General features: G+C 42.8%; 1 pseudogene; it reads right to left on the reverse strand.

Annotated features, from left to right (window-relative positions):
• Nucleotides 1-6,209: 6,209 nt before the first annotated feature.
• Nucleotides 6,210-7,645, reverse strand: LOC102473214 (vacuolar protein sorting-associated protein VTA1 homolog pseudogene; annotated as a pseudogene).
• Nucleotides 7,646-13,319: the final 5,674 nt, after the last annotated feature.

Here is a 13,319-nt window from a genome sequence, read left to right on the forward strand (position 1 = left end):
GAACGTGTGAGAGAGAGTGGAGATGCCTCACTCACTTAAAACTGTTGGCCTAACCCACATGTCCATGGATAGATGAGCAGAAAAGCAAAATGCAGTCTATCTACACACTGTATGTGATCCCGCTTCCAAAAGGAAGGAAATTCCAGGCTGGCCTGTGACTCACTGGGAAGGAAGCCTGGCTTGAATGGTCAACCATGGCTTGAATCCCCTGGTGGCTTGGAAATCAGCTGGGCACATGTGTGTGCATGCCCAAAATCACGATGGAATAAAGAAACAGGAGAATGTGCAATGTGATCATGCCCCGTTGGGACAGTACTCTCTCTCTCTCTCTCTCTCTCTCGTACATGTGCCCTCTGGCTATAAGAAAAATAATAAAGATAAAATTAGAGCCAGTCCAGTAACCTAGTGGTTAAGGGAACTAGATCCCACATGGCCAAGGGGTGGTCTGAATCCCGGCCCCAATGGCTTGAAAAACACACTAGATGTGTGTGTGTACCTATCCCCAAAATCCCAATAGGATGGAAGATGAAGGAGAAAGGATTGTAGCATGACCACAATCTCTGGAGGAGCTTTACACACACACACACACACACACACACACACATACACTGTGCCTCTTTCTGGTGAGCACACAGGCCCTCTGACAATATAAATAAATAAATATATCTATAAATAAAAGGAGGACATTCTGACACATGCAGAATCTTTTGTCCTTAAGACTTCTTTAAGGTGAAAGGAGTCAGACCCCAAAAGATGAATACTGTATTATTCCACTTGTATGAAGTGACTGAAAGGGCCAAATTCGGGGAGACAGAAAGCAGAACAGGGGCCTTGGGCCTTCCCCAAGGCTGGGGAAGGAGAGAATGGAGAGAGATTACTTAACAGGTGCAAAGTGTCAGCCCAGGATGATGACGAAGTCCTGGAGATCAGTAGTGGGGAGGGTTACACAACCGTGTGAATGTAATGAATGATCCCGAGTTGTCACTTTAAAATGATTAAAATGGTAAATTTTATGTTACGTACTTTATCGCAAAATAATTTTTAAAAAAATAAACAGAAAACAGAAGTAGTCAAGAGGGTCTTAGCAGAGATTGTCTCTGTCCTGGCAGTGGTTTCCTACCAGGTTTTGGGGGGCTTCGAGCCTTTTCTACAGCTCTGGGAAGGGCAAGGAAGAAGCACCAGGTTTAGATTCTCATATACCCCCATTCACAGAAGACATAGCAAGAGTCAGTATTTGTTTTTAATGTTCACAGTTGACCTTTGCCTCTTTATTTTTATTTATTTATTTATTTATTATTTATTTTTGGAGAGATTTTCACTGTAGGGCGCGTGCGCTCGCCAGACAGATAGAGAGAGACATAGAGACAGAAAGCGAGAAATCACCCCCCAGGGGGGATGGTCACGCCGCAATCCCCTCTCCTCCATTCTCCTCTCGGGATCTTGGGCACGCACGCACACGCGCCAGGCATGAGTTTTAAGCCACCGGGTCCAGGTCATGAACCGCGGTCGACAACGTGGGAGTCCAGCGACATAGCCATTACGCTAACTGCTGGTTCCCTATTTATTTATTTTTGAACACAGGATACTTTTCCATTTATTTGTGCCTTCTTTAGTTTTTTCAGTGACATTTTATAGTCTAGAATGTGTGAGTCTTTCATCTCTTTATTGAGTTTATTTCTTTTATTTATTATTAGTATTATTCATTATTATTTATACATTCAGTCATGAAACATCATTTAGTTTGCAACGAGATTTTGCCCATTATGATATCGGCCACACAGCAGACAAGTTGGGACTACTATACACAACATCACCAACAAGCAACAAACCATATCTGTGTAGCACTAATGTCTAACTTCTCCATATTTTCCCAAATTTCCCTTCCTGCACTCTTCCCCTCTTCCACTCTCCTTCCACTTTGTCCCTAGTGTCCATAACAATTTTCAGTGCTTTTATGTCCTCCAGTTTTTCAGTCTCTACTATAGAGTGTAAACAATTGGTATATGTTAAGTGGAGACATAAAATGTCTCTGTCTCATCGACTGATTTGCTTCACTCAACAATAGATCTTTCACATTCATCCACTTTCTATCAATTGCCAGGGTCTTGCTGGTTTTTATGGCTGAATAGTAAGTATTCCATGGAGTATATGTGCCACACTTTTTCAGTCCATCTGTTTGTGAACATTTGGGTTGGTTCCCTGTCTTAGCTATCATGAATAATGTCGCAATAAATATAACTGTGCAACTGCTTTTCCGACTGAGCATTCTGCTGTCCTTTGGGTAGATACCCAGGAGTGAAATTACTGGATCATATGGTAGCTCTATCTGAAGGTCCTTGAGGACCCTACATATTGTTCGCCACAGTGGCTGGACCAATTTACATTCCCACCAACAATGTATGAAAGTTCCCCTTTCACCACATCCCCACTAGCACTTATCATTTTTTGATGGTTTAATCTTTGCCATTCTGACTGGGGTTAGGTGGTATCTCATTACGGTTTTGACATGCATCTCCCTTATAATAAGGGATGTTGAGCATTTTTTTCATATGAATTTTGGCTGTTCACTTGTCTTCCTTAGAGAGTTGTTTATTCAGCTCATTTCCCCATCTTTTAATTGCTCTGCCTTCTCCTATGGTGTATCCCTCATTCCAGCCTAAAACACGTGGGGAAAAAGAGGTGGAGGACAAGTAGCTTCCTTCTGAGTACACAAAATGGAAGTTGTGGGGCCGGCAGGTGATGTGGTGGTTAGGGCGTTGGATTCCCACATGGCTGACTATGGTTCGAGTCCAGTGTGGACCTGCTGGCTTGTTTTGTCACTTTCTGCTTCTCTCTCTGTGTCTCTTTCTGCTCAAATTTAAAAATTAAAATAACAAATAAAATTAAATAAATATATATACATTTTTAAAGAAAAGAAATGGAAGCTGCACACACCACTTCCACTCGTGCAGCCTAGCCACAACATATCATGTCATCACAGCTTGCTGTAAAAGAGCCTGGGAACTGCAGGGCAGCTCTGCAGTTACGTGGACATTCGAAACGCAGGGGAGACTTGACACCGGCAATCTCCGACATGCGTGGACAGCACATAAGGACCACGTGCTTAGGCGTCAGATCACATGAATCAATAGTAGCAGGGTCCTGGAGATGGATTGTGAGTATAAAGAGTTTGCAGAGATAGCATCTTAGAGCAATCCCAGGTCATAGAGAGTAAGGGGGTGGGAAAGGGGAGACTCTATAGAAATAGGTAAGCACCGCTTGGTCATGGGCATGGGCCCTGATTTGGACTCCAAGAGTCAGGTTCTAATTTGTCGCTGCCACTTACTAGAACGTGAGCTTGAGCGATTTAGTTCTCTTCTCTCAACTTCAGTTTCCTCATCTCCAACATGATGTTGATAGCAATACCTTCAGAATTCTTTTGGGTAATTTCGTTAATAACTTAGCATGTGATGTCTGAAAACATATGTCAGGTTTAACATTTCCCAAAACAACTCTCGACATTCTTTCCTCTCACACAGTCTTCCCCCGCACAGTAGGTAACAACTCCATCTTTCTGACTTCTCAATAAAAATTCTTGGCAGGGCAATCCACTGCTCGTTGACTGTCTTTCTCCACTTCACATCCAAACTGCCAGCGAATCCTGTCCATGTTTCTCTCAGACTACATTCAGAAGTCAGCTGCTTCTTACCACCTGTCTGGTTGCCACCCAACCGAAGCCATCACTGCACTTAGCCTGCAGTATTGCAATAGCCTCCTACATGTTCTCCTCGCTCCTTCCTGGGCCTCCAGTTATTCCCAGGAGCCAGAGCTACCTTTGTAAATCTAAGACTTAACATGTTTCAGGCCCTCCTTTGCTGTTCCGTGGAGAGGAAATCCCTTCCCAGTTCAGTCTTCCGTTAAGTCTCTGAACTCATCTCTTAGGATTCTCACCCTTGTTTAATTCAAAGGGAACCCAGAGCGCGGAGATCAGAGACAAGCAGCCTGCAGCAGAGCAGGGTTCCTCTGTTATTGTCACTCCCTAGTCGAAGTGAGACTGAATCTATACCAGGAAGTGAAGGGAAAAGAAATAGGAAGAATGTCACAGTGTGCGAACAAATTCTTTTGTAGGACATTAAAAAGGAGATTTTTTACTTTGAAAAAATGCTTCTAGTCAAAAGTGAAGGTATTGGGGCTAGCAGGCGACATGGTGGCTGAGGTGTTGGACTCCCACATGGCAACCGTGGTTTGAGTCCTATTTCAGGGGGCTTGAGAATTACGCTGTGCACGTGTGCGTGTGTGCCCAGAATCCTGGGAGGAAAGTAGAGAAGGGATTCCAGCATGGCCATTTCCTCTGGGGGGTGATTTCTCACTTTCCTTCTCACTGTGTATCTCTGTCTCTCTGGTAAACACACACACCCTATGGGGAAAACAAACAAACAAAACAAGATCATTGGGCCTCAGCTCACATATAGCCTCAGGGTGGCCTCTTATCCCTATCCTCCAAACCCTGTCAGTCTTTGTTGTATTCTTTCATGGTACATACCATGCTCCAATATGTGTTCACTATTTTTTAAAACCCCAATATACATTTTATTGATGTGTGGTTTCACTCTTTGAAGCAGGGCTCAGTGAGTGTTTTTAGGATTTTTGCTAACATGGCCCTGCATACCCAGAGAGTATTGTCGGTGTCTGCCCCAGACTTAGCTCTATCTAAGAGGAAGCAGAAAGAGACAAAGAGACAGAGTAGCAATGGACACAGGCGGCCTGAGCCTCAGTAGCCCAAATAACTTAGGCTGCTCAGACAAACAGGGTGCCTTTATTTACAGGGCAAAGCAACTCTACATACGTGTATTTCATGACATTCCATAGATATTGATTATATTATCATTCAATTGATATGTTACAGGCAAGAAGAAGCAGGTAACAAATCTATAAGGGCTTCGACATACTGGGCCTGGTCTTGTTAACGGATGGAAAAGTGTTGAGCTGCGTTGGGAAATCCTTGGTTCTTTGGGTCCAGATCACTAAAATTAGAGATCTGTCCCTAGGCGCAAAATGAAACCACAACCACGAGTGAAATAGATAGGAAAGAAAGTTTAATAGAAAAGAAAGGAAAAGAAAGAAAGGAAGTATACCCAAGAGGCTTTTGGGCGGGCAGATTGCCAGATGGCAATTGCGTTTGATACTGGTTAACTGTTATTCTTATTACTAGAGGTCATGAATATTCATTATGGGCGGCCCCTTATGCTGCCTATGTTCTTCCTTTAAATTTGAATCCACACGTTCTCTCCTGCACCTGCGCACCTTCCTCACAGGTAAAGTGAGGAATTTGATCACCTAATTGCGTACGCCCAGTGCAAGTCAGGTTGCCCCAATTAGATCGCCCAATTAGTCTATCGTATTAATGACCAAAATGCTTACTTGGGTCCTTTTGATAGAGGGGAAAAAAAATCTACGAACTATCCCTGTATACTTCCCTCAAGCCTTTAGGAATTAATATGGCAAATTACCTTGCCCTCCTGGCACCTGGGGCTAAGTGAGCCTTTCGTTTTTCTCTTAGGGCTGCCCGCTCACGGCTAACTAACTGCCTACCACAGTCTCTCTCTTGGCTACCTCCATATCAAAGAGAAATCCCAATAAATGTCTTATCTAGAGGAGAGAAGCCTAGCTGCAGGTGTGGGGAGGATACTTTCTCGCAAACATCAAACGGGTGTTGATAAAGCTAAAGAATCTTACGGAAGCAGAGCAGGGGTTGGACTTTGCTAATTGGGGTCAGGATGTTTCCTGAATTCCATCAGATGTATCTGTTGGAAGGCCTCTAGAAAATTCCACCCTTTGCTCTGCCTGCAGTAAGGGTCAAGGAAAGGACAAGCTCCAAGGTTCTGCCATAGCCCAAAGGGACAGGTGATGTTTGCTCAGAGCATGTCCCAATGTCTTCAGGGCCTCTCTCTGAACGTGTTCCCACCGAGTATTAGAAACACTAAATGGACAATGAAAACTGGTTGAGGTGGCTGCTGAGTGTTTCAAAAGGAGTCTGATCCACAGATTCACTGTCAGATTCAAGTCTTCCTTAAAACTGTGCTCCTGAAAGGCGGAAGATTGAGCAACAGACTGTTAGTTCCTCAGGCCAAAAGTATGCAGCTCTGTCGTGCAAAGGACTCATTCTCACATATCTTTGGCAACTTGAGGGCCTTCAGTAGATTCTGGACAGCAGGGCTGACATCTGCCTATTACAAAACACAGTCAGCATATTTGCAATATTTTTAAGCTCTAGTAAAGTCCTCCAGGGTTAAACAAATATCCCCCCCGGGCACACTTCTGAAAAGTGCAGGATCCATGGCTGGAGCCATCTGTGGAGTAAGCTGGATAAATTCATTTGCTATACCTGTGCTGTGAGGCACTTCTGCTGGGGTGGTAGCCAGACCGTGCGCCCCCACAGGGATCTGCATTCCAATGTCAAATCTGCATTCCAATGCCTGGGTCAAAAGTTGAAGATATGGCCAAGGTGACTGAGTGGGCAGAGAAGTTGTTCCAGCATCTTTATTTTCAACATCTACATTATCTTCTTCAGTTCCCATGGGGCATGCTTGGGGAGTCTCCCCATTCTTGAAACAAGAATAGATAGATGCTGCCTCCCACCTTGCATACATTCTGTGTTTCACATTTTCATCAGTGAGTTCTCCAAACACTGTTATGACATCTACTAAGAGAGTGGCAGTATAGAAGAACTTGATGATTTTTTTATGAAATCACCCAGCACGATCTTCATTGTCTACATACAAAAATACTTTTGATGCATAACTTTCTAAATGCACATAATCATTTCTTTTTTTTTTTTGGAGAGATTTTCACTATAGGGCACGTGCGTTCGCCAGACAGACAGAGAGAGACATTAGAGACAGAAAGCGAGAAATCACCCCCCAGGGGGGATGGTCACGCCGCAATCCCTTCTCCTCCATTCTCCTCTCGGGATCTTGGGCACGCACGCACACATGCCCGGCGTGAGTTTTAAGCCACCGGGTCTGGGACGTGAACCGCGGTCGACTACGTGGGAGTCCAGCGACATAGCCATTACGCTAACTGCTGGTTCCCATCATTTCTTGATTAATAGCTTTATTATCACCCAACTGCTTATTTATTTTCCGGTTTTCTCTCTCTCTCTTTCTTTCTTTCTTTCTTTCTTTCTTTCTTTCTTTCTTTCTTTCAGATATTTTTCCTATAGGGAGTGTGTGCTTGCCAGAGAGCTAGAGAGACAGAAAGTGAGAAATCACTCCCAGGAGGGCTGGCCATGCCACAGTTCCTTCTCCTCCATTCCCCTCTTGGGATTTTGGGCATGCATACACATACACCCAGCATGAGTTTCAAAGCACCAGGTCTGGGTCTCACACCACAGTCGCCATGGGGGAGTCCAGCACCTTAACCACTATACCATCTGCTGACCCCATTGCCTAACTGTTTCTTAAGAGCTTCTAAGTGATACATTAGCTTTGATTTTTTTAAAAATTGATGGCATTCAGGAGTTTTATTATCAACCTTCCTTTCAATGTGCATTGCACAATAATAAGCCACTGCAAGGTCGTTTGTCATGTCCCTGAGCCATCCTCAGATGATGCTTTATGCTAGCAAACTGTCAGAGGAAAGGGGGCAGTGGGGCAAACTTGGCCATCTGTACCCCAGGAATCACCACAACCTAAGCCTCTGTTCATTATTAAATTGCTCACTTGGTCCTCACTCTGCTTAGTCCTCACTCTGTTTTTTTTATTAGTCTCTTGCTTTTATGAGAATGTATCCTCCGAGCAAGCAAGCACTTTACCAGTCTTATTTACCCCTGGGTCCAAAGTGCCTGATGTAGTGCCTGTTGTTAGGTGTTAAACAGTTCTTGAGTAAATGAATGCATGAGGTAATTAGGTGAAGAGGTATATTTATTAAGGTGACACTAATCACTGTAACAGATAAGCTCCCAGATCCTGAGACTGGTAGAATAGAATTTTATCATTCACATGAAGTCAAAACTCTCAACAGTAAAATATTCATACATGGAAACTTAAAGCACCCTCCAGGTCCTGGCCATGTGGAAGATCTGCTTCTTTGAGTAGAACTGGTCACCACTGGAAGAAGACTATGCAGGGGAGGAGTGATGAAGAGGGGTGATGAAGAGGGGTGATGAGGAAGAATGTGGGAGTGAAGACCTAATTTAAAGGGCTGTTGGAAGTGTGAGCACAAAGGGTCTCTGCCAGGGTAAAAGTTGCAAAATACCATGTTTGGAGAGTTTCAGAAAGTAGAGAGTGAGGGTGACAGGTATGGGAAGAATGAGGAGAAAGGGTGAAAGGGCCTCCAGGAAAGACCGGGGAGAGGGACTCACATGACCCACAGCTTGGGAAAATAGTATGCTCTCCTTGCCTCCATCTTACCTCCAAAAAGGCCTTTAAAGCTGTATTTGGAGTGAGGAGAGCCAAAGGGAGGCTGCCAAGCCTTCTGCCTGAGGAAGGCGGGTGCACTAGGGAGGGAGAGAGCCATGATTCCCCAGATACCCTGTGCCATTCCTTCTTCCCCAGCACGGAGGAGGCTCTTTGGTTAGGAAAACATGCAAGGAGTGGGTAGCTAGTCTTCCGACCAGCTAGCTAACCTGGTTAACGAAACTAACTAGTCTCCTAACCAGTTAACTAATCTAGTAACTAGTCCTCTAACAAGTTAACTGGCTACCTGTCTAACTTAACTGGACCAACTAGTTCTGTAACTCATTAACTAGTCTTCCAACCAGCTAACTAACCCGGTTAAGGAAACTAACTAGTCCTCTCACCAGTTAACTAGCCACCTGGTTAACTTAACTGGACTAACTAGTTCTGTAACTCATTAACTAGTCGTTCAACCAGCTAACTAACCTGGTTAAGGAAACTAACTAGTCCTCTAACCAGTTAACTAGACTAGTAACTAGTCCTCCAACCAGTTAACTAGTTACCTGGCTAACTTTACTGGGTTAACTAGTTCTGTAACTCATTAACTAGTCTTCCAACCAGCTAACTAACCCGGTTAAGGAAACTAACTAGTCCTCTCACCAGTTAACTAGCCACCTGGTTAACTTAACTGGACTAACTAGTTCTGTAACTCATTAACTAGTCGTTCAACCAGCTAACTAACCTGGTTAAGGAAACTAACTAGTCCTCTAACCAGTTAACTAGACTAGTAACTAGTCCTCCAACCAGTTAACTAGTTACCTGGCTAACTTTACTGGGTTAACTAGTTCTGTAACTCATTAACTAGTCTTCTGACCAGTTAACTAACCCATTTAACAAAACCAACTAGTCCTCCAACCAGTTAACTAGTCTGCTAGATTACTTTCTAACCAATAACTAGTCCTCTAACCAGTTAACTAGTCTAGTAACTAGTCCTCCAACCAGTTAACTAGCTACCTGATTAACTTTACTGGACTAACTAGGTCTGTAACTCATGAACTAGTCTTCTGACCAGCTAACTAACCCACTGAACAAAACCAACTAGTCCTCTAACCAGTTAACTAGTCTGTTAGACTACTTGCTAACCAGTAACTAGTCTTCTAACCAGTTAACTAGCTACCTGGTTAACATAACTGGACTAACTAGTTATGTAAAATTCATTAACTAGTCTTCTGACCAACTAGCTAACCCGGTTAAAGAAACTAACTAGTCCCCTCACCAGTTAACTAATCTGGTAACTTGTCCTCTAACCAGTTAACTAGCTATCTGACTAAGTTAACTGAACTAACTAGTACTGTAACTCATTAACTAGTCCTCCGACCAGCTAACTAACCCGGTTAATGAAACTAACTAGTCCTCTAACCAGTTAACTAATCTGTTTGCCTATTTGCTAACCAGTAACTAGTCCTCTAACCAGTTAACTAGCTACCTGGTTAACTTAACTGGACTAACTAGTTCTGTAACTCATTAACTAGTCTTTTGACCAGCTAGCTAACCCGGTTAACCAATAACTAGTCCTCTAACCAGTTAACTAGTCTGCTAGACTATTTGCAAACCAATAACTAGTGCTCTAACCAGTTAACTAGTCTAGTAACTAGTACTCTAACCAGTTAACCAGCTACTGGATTAACTTAACTGGACTAATCGTTCTGTAACTCATTAACTAGTCTTCCAGCCAGCTAACTAACCCGGTTAACGATGCTAACTAGTCCTCTAACCAGTTAACCAGTCTTCTGACCAGCTAGCTAACCCGGTTAACCAATAACTAGTCTTCTAACCAGTTAACTAGTCTGCTAGACTATTTGTGAACCAATAACTAGTGTTCTAACCAGTTAACTAGTCTAGTAACTAGTCCTCTAACCAGTTAACTAGCTACCTGATTAACTTAACTGGACTAACTCATTCTGTAACATTAACTAGTCTTCTGGCCAGCTAACTAACCCGGTTAACGAAGCTAACTAGTCCTCTAACCAGTTAACCAGTCTGCTAGACGACTTGCTAACCAGTAACAAGTCCTCTAACCCGTTAAATAACTACCTGGATAACTTAACTGGACTAACTAGTTCTGTAACTCATTAACTAGTCTTCCAACCAGCTAGCTAGCCCAGTTAATGAAACTAACTAGTCCCCTAACCAATTAACTAATTAGTTGATTCACTATTTGGTTGAGACTAGCTTACTGTCTAGGCAAGTAACTAGAGAATTAGCTAACTAACAACTAATTTGCTAATCACCTAACCAGGTAACCAGAACTTGTCACCTAACTAGGTAATTAAACAACCAACCAGCTAACTAACTAGTCAACTAGCTAGTTAACCAACAAATCAGCTAACTGGTCTACTAACTAGCTTACTAACCAACTAACCAGATAACTAAATAGTTTGATAACTAGAAAGTCACCTAACTAGCTAACCAAGAATTTAGCTAAATAGCTAGGTAACTAGGTAGCTAAAAGAAAACTATTTAAGTAACCAACTTACTAAATAGGCAATGAACTAGCTCAGCAATGAATAACATAACTAACCAGATAACTGACTAGCTAGCTAGATGTACAGCTAACCATCTAATTAACTAGCTAATCAGATGACTAAATAACTAACTAGTTAACTAAGTAAGCAAAGTAAATAGCAAACTAACCAGTTAATCTACTAATTAGCTAGCTAAAAAAGAAAAAAAGACAAAGAGATACTCCTCTGTTTCTCCTTACAGACATTTTCCTGATAAATTTCTCATTTTTGTGTCTGTGTCTTGGAGAACCTGGACTAACACAGAGTTCAACTAATAATACCTGAAATTGATGAATCAAAATTTGACTCTACAGGTCTTATTTTCTTTGAAACATGCATGTAACTGTCAGAAGACATGACTAAGAGGTGAAAGTGGTGAATGAACCCATATATTTTAGTCTTTAGCACTACTTGAATTTTTAATATATGTGCATATATTAAGTATTTTAAAGTAAATTATCAAAAAAGTGAAAGACCTCTGCCTTAGACAATGGCTACCAGGGAAACCAAGTTTTATATAAATTTTATCATCTGTCTACACAGTGACTCTCCATTTTCTTTTTGGATATCAGTGGAGACAGGCTGATTCCTTTTTCCTTTTCTTTTTCTTTTTTTTTTGGAGAGGTTTTTATCATAGGGCACATGCACTTGCCAGAAAGACAGAGAGAGACAGAGAGATAGAAAGCGAGAAATCACCCCCCAAAGGGGATGGCCACACCCCAACCCCTTCTCCTCTATTCTCCTCTCGGGATCTTGGGCCCGCACACACACGTGCCTGGTGAGTTTAAGCCGCCGAATCCGGGACTTGAACCGTAGTCGACTACATGTTTGCTTTCTGTTTCTCTGTCTTTCTCTGTCTTTCTGGCGAGTATGTGCCCTATAGCAAAAACCTCCCCCCCCCAAAAGGGCTTATCTACCTGAAATGAGAAGAGAAGAGTAAAAAATATCTCTATATTTTTTTTTATATATTAGACATAAAAACAACACCTGAAAGGCATCTGTACAGGCATTTCAGATTGAGTGCTTAGATCATAGATCATTTTGCTCCCTTTGGAAGAAGCTGTCTGCAAGGAAATTAAGGAATCAGCCTGTGGGGACCAGCAGTTAGTGTAATGGCTATGTCACTGGACTCCCACGTAGTCGACCGCGGTTCGCATCCTGGACCCGGTGACTTGAAACTCACGCCGGGTGCGTGTGCGTGTGTGCCCAAGATCCCGAGAGGAGAATGGAGGAGAAGGGATTGCGGCGAGACCATCCCCCCGGGGGGTGATTTCTTGCTTTCTGTCTCTATGTTTCTATCTGTCTGTCTGGCAAGCGCACGCACCCTATAGCGAAAACCTCTCCAAAAAAAAAATTTTTTTTTCACTAGTCCTTTCTAACAAAATCCAGGAGGGGACATTTTCACACTAGTAGCAAATGTTTACATGCTAACACTGCTTACTGATGGGAACCAGCAGTTAGCGTAATGGCTATGTCGCTGGACTCCCACGTAGCCGACCACGGTTCACGTCCCAGACCCGGTGGCTTGAAACTCATGCCGGGCGCGTGTGCGTGCGTGCCTAAGATCCCGAGAGGAAAATGGAGGAGAAGGGATTGCGGCGTGACCATCTGCCCTGGGTGGTGATTTCTCGCTTTCTGTCTCTATGTCTCTCTCTGTCTGGCGAGCACACGTGCCCTATAGCGAAAACCTCAAAAAAAAAAACTGCTTACTGAGATGTTACATTTTATTGTCTAAAATGAAGATAATGTCATTCCCTTACTTTATGATCATCGAAGAGTATTTTGCCATGCTGTGCTCACATCTCTATGAAAAAGCAACCTAATCTCAAATCCTTAAAAGTTTTCATTTAAAGCACAATGGGAAAGTCTTGTTAAATTGACAGATTGAGACATAAACTGACCATCATTCTCTTCATCAATTCTCTAAAGCAAATTTTAAGTTCTCAGTGAAGAAATCTTTGAAAAGTAGAAAGTCATAAACTTTGAGGGGGAAAAAAAAAAAAGGTCCAACAGCAGATGTGATATAGAAAGCAGAGAAACACATGGCAAGCAATTTTGCTGAAGAGAAAGATGAAACCTAAATCTTGAGGGGGAAAACCAACCTGAAGCAAACTGACCTTTATATCTAACTTTTGAGGAAATGAAAGTAAAACGAGCAAACAGATATAATAAAATCCTCAATGACATGAGGGAATTTCAAGAACTTTATAAAAAATAAAATTAAAATATGATGTCCCGACCCGGGGGGACAGCCGAACGGGTTTCCTGAGTGAAGGAGTGAGAGCCGGGGCAAGCAGCGTAGTGTTACAGCACGGAGACGACAGTGTCGTCTGTTTATTGTGGGCAGCACGGTACAGCACAGAGACGACGCAGTGTCACA

This window comes from Tupaia chinensis, unplaced genomic scaffold (assembly GCF_000334495.1).
Source record: "Tupaia chinensis unplaced genomic scaffold, TupChi_1.0 Scaffold000094_1, whole genome shotgun sequence".
NCBI classification, from domain to species: Eukaryota; Metazoa; Chordata; class Mammalia; order Scandentia; family Tupaiidae; genus Tupaia; species Tupaia belangeri.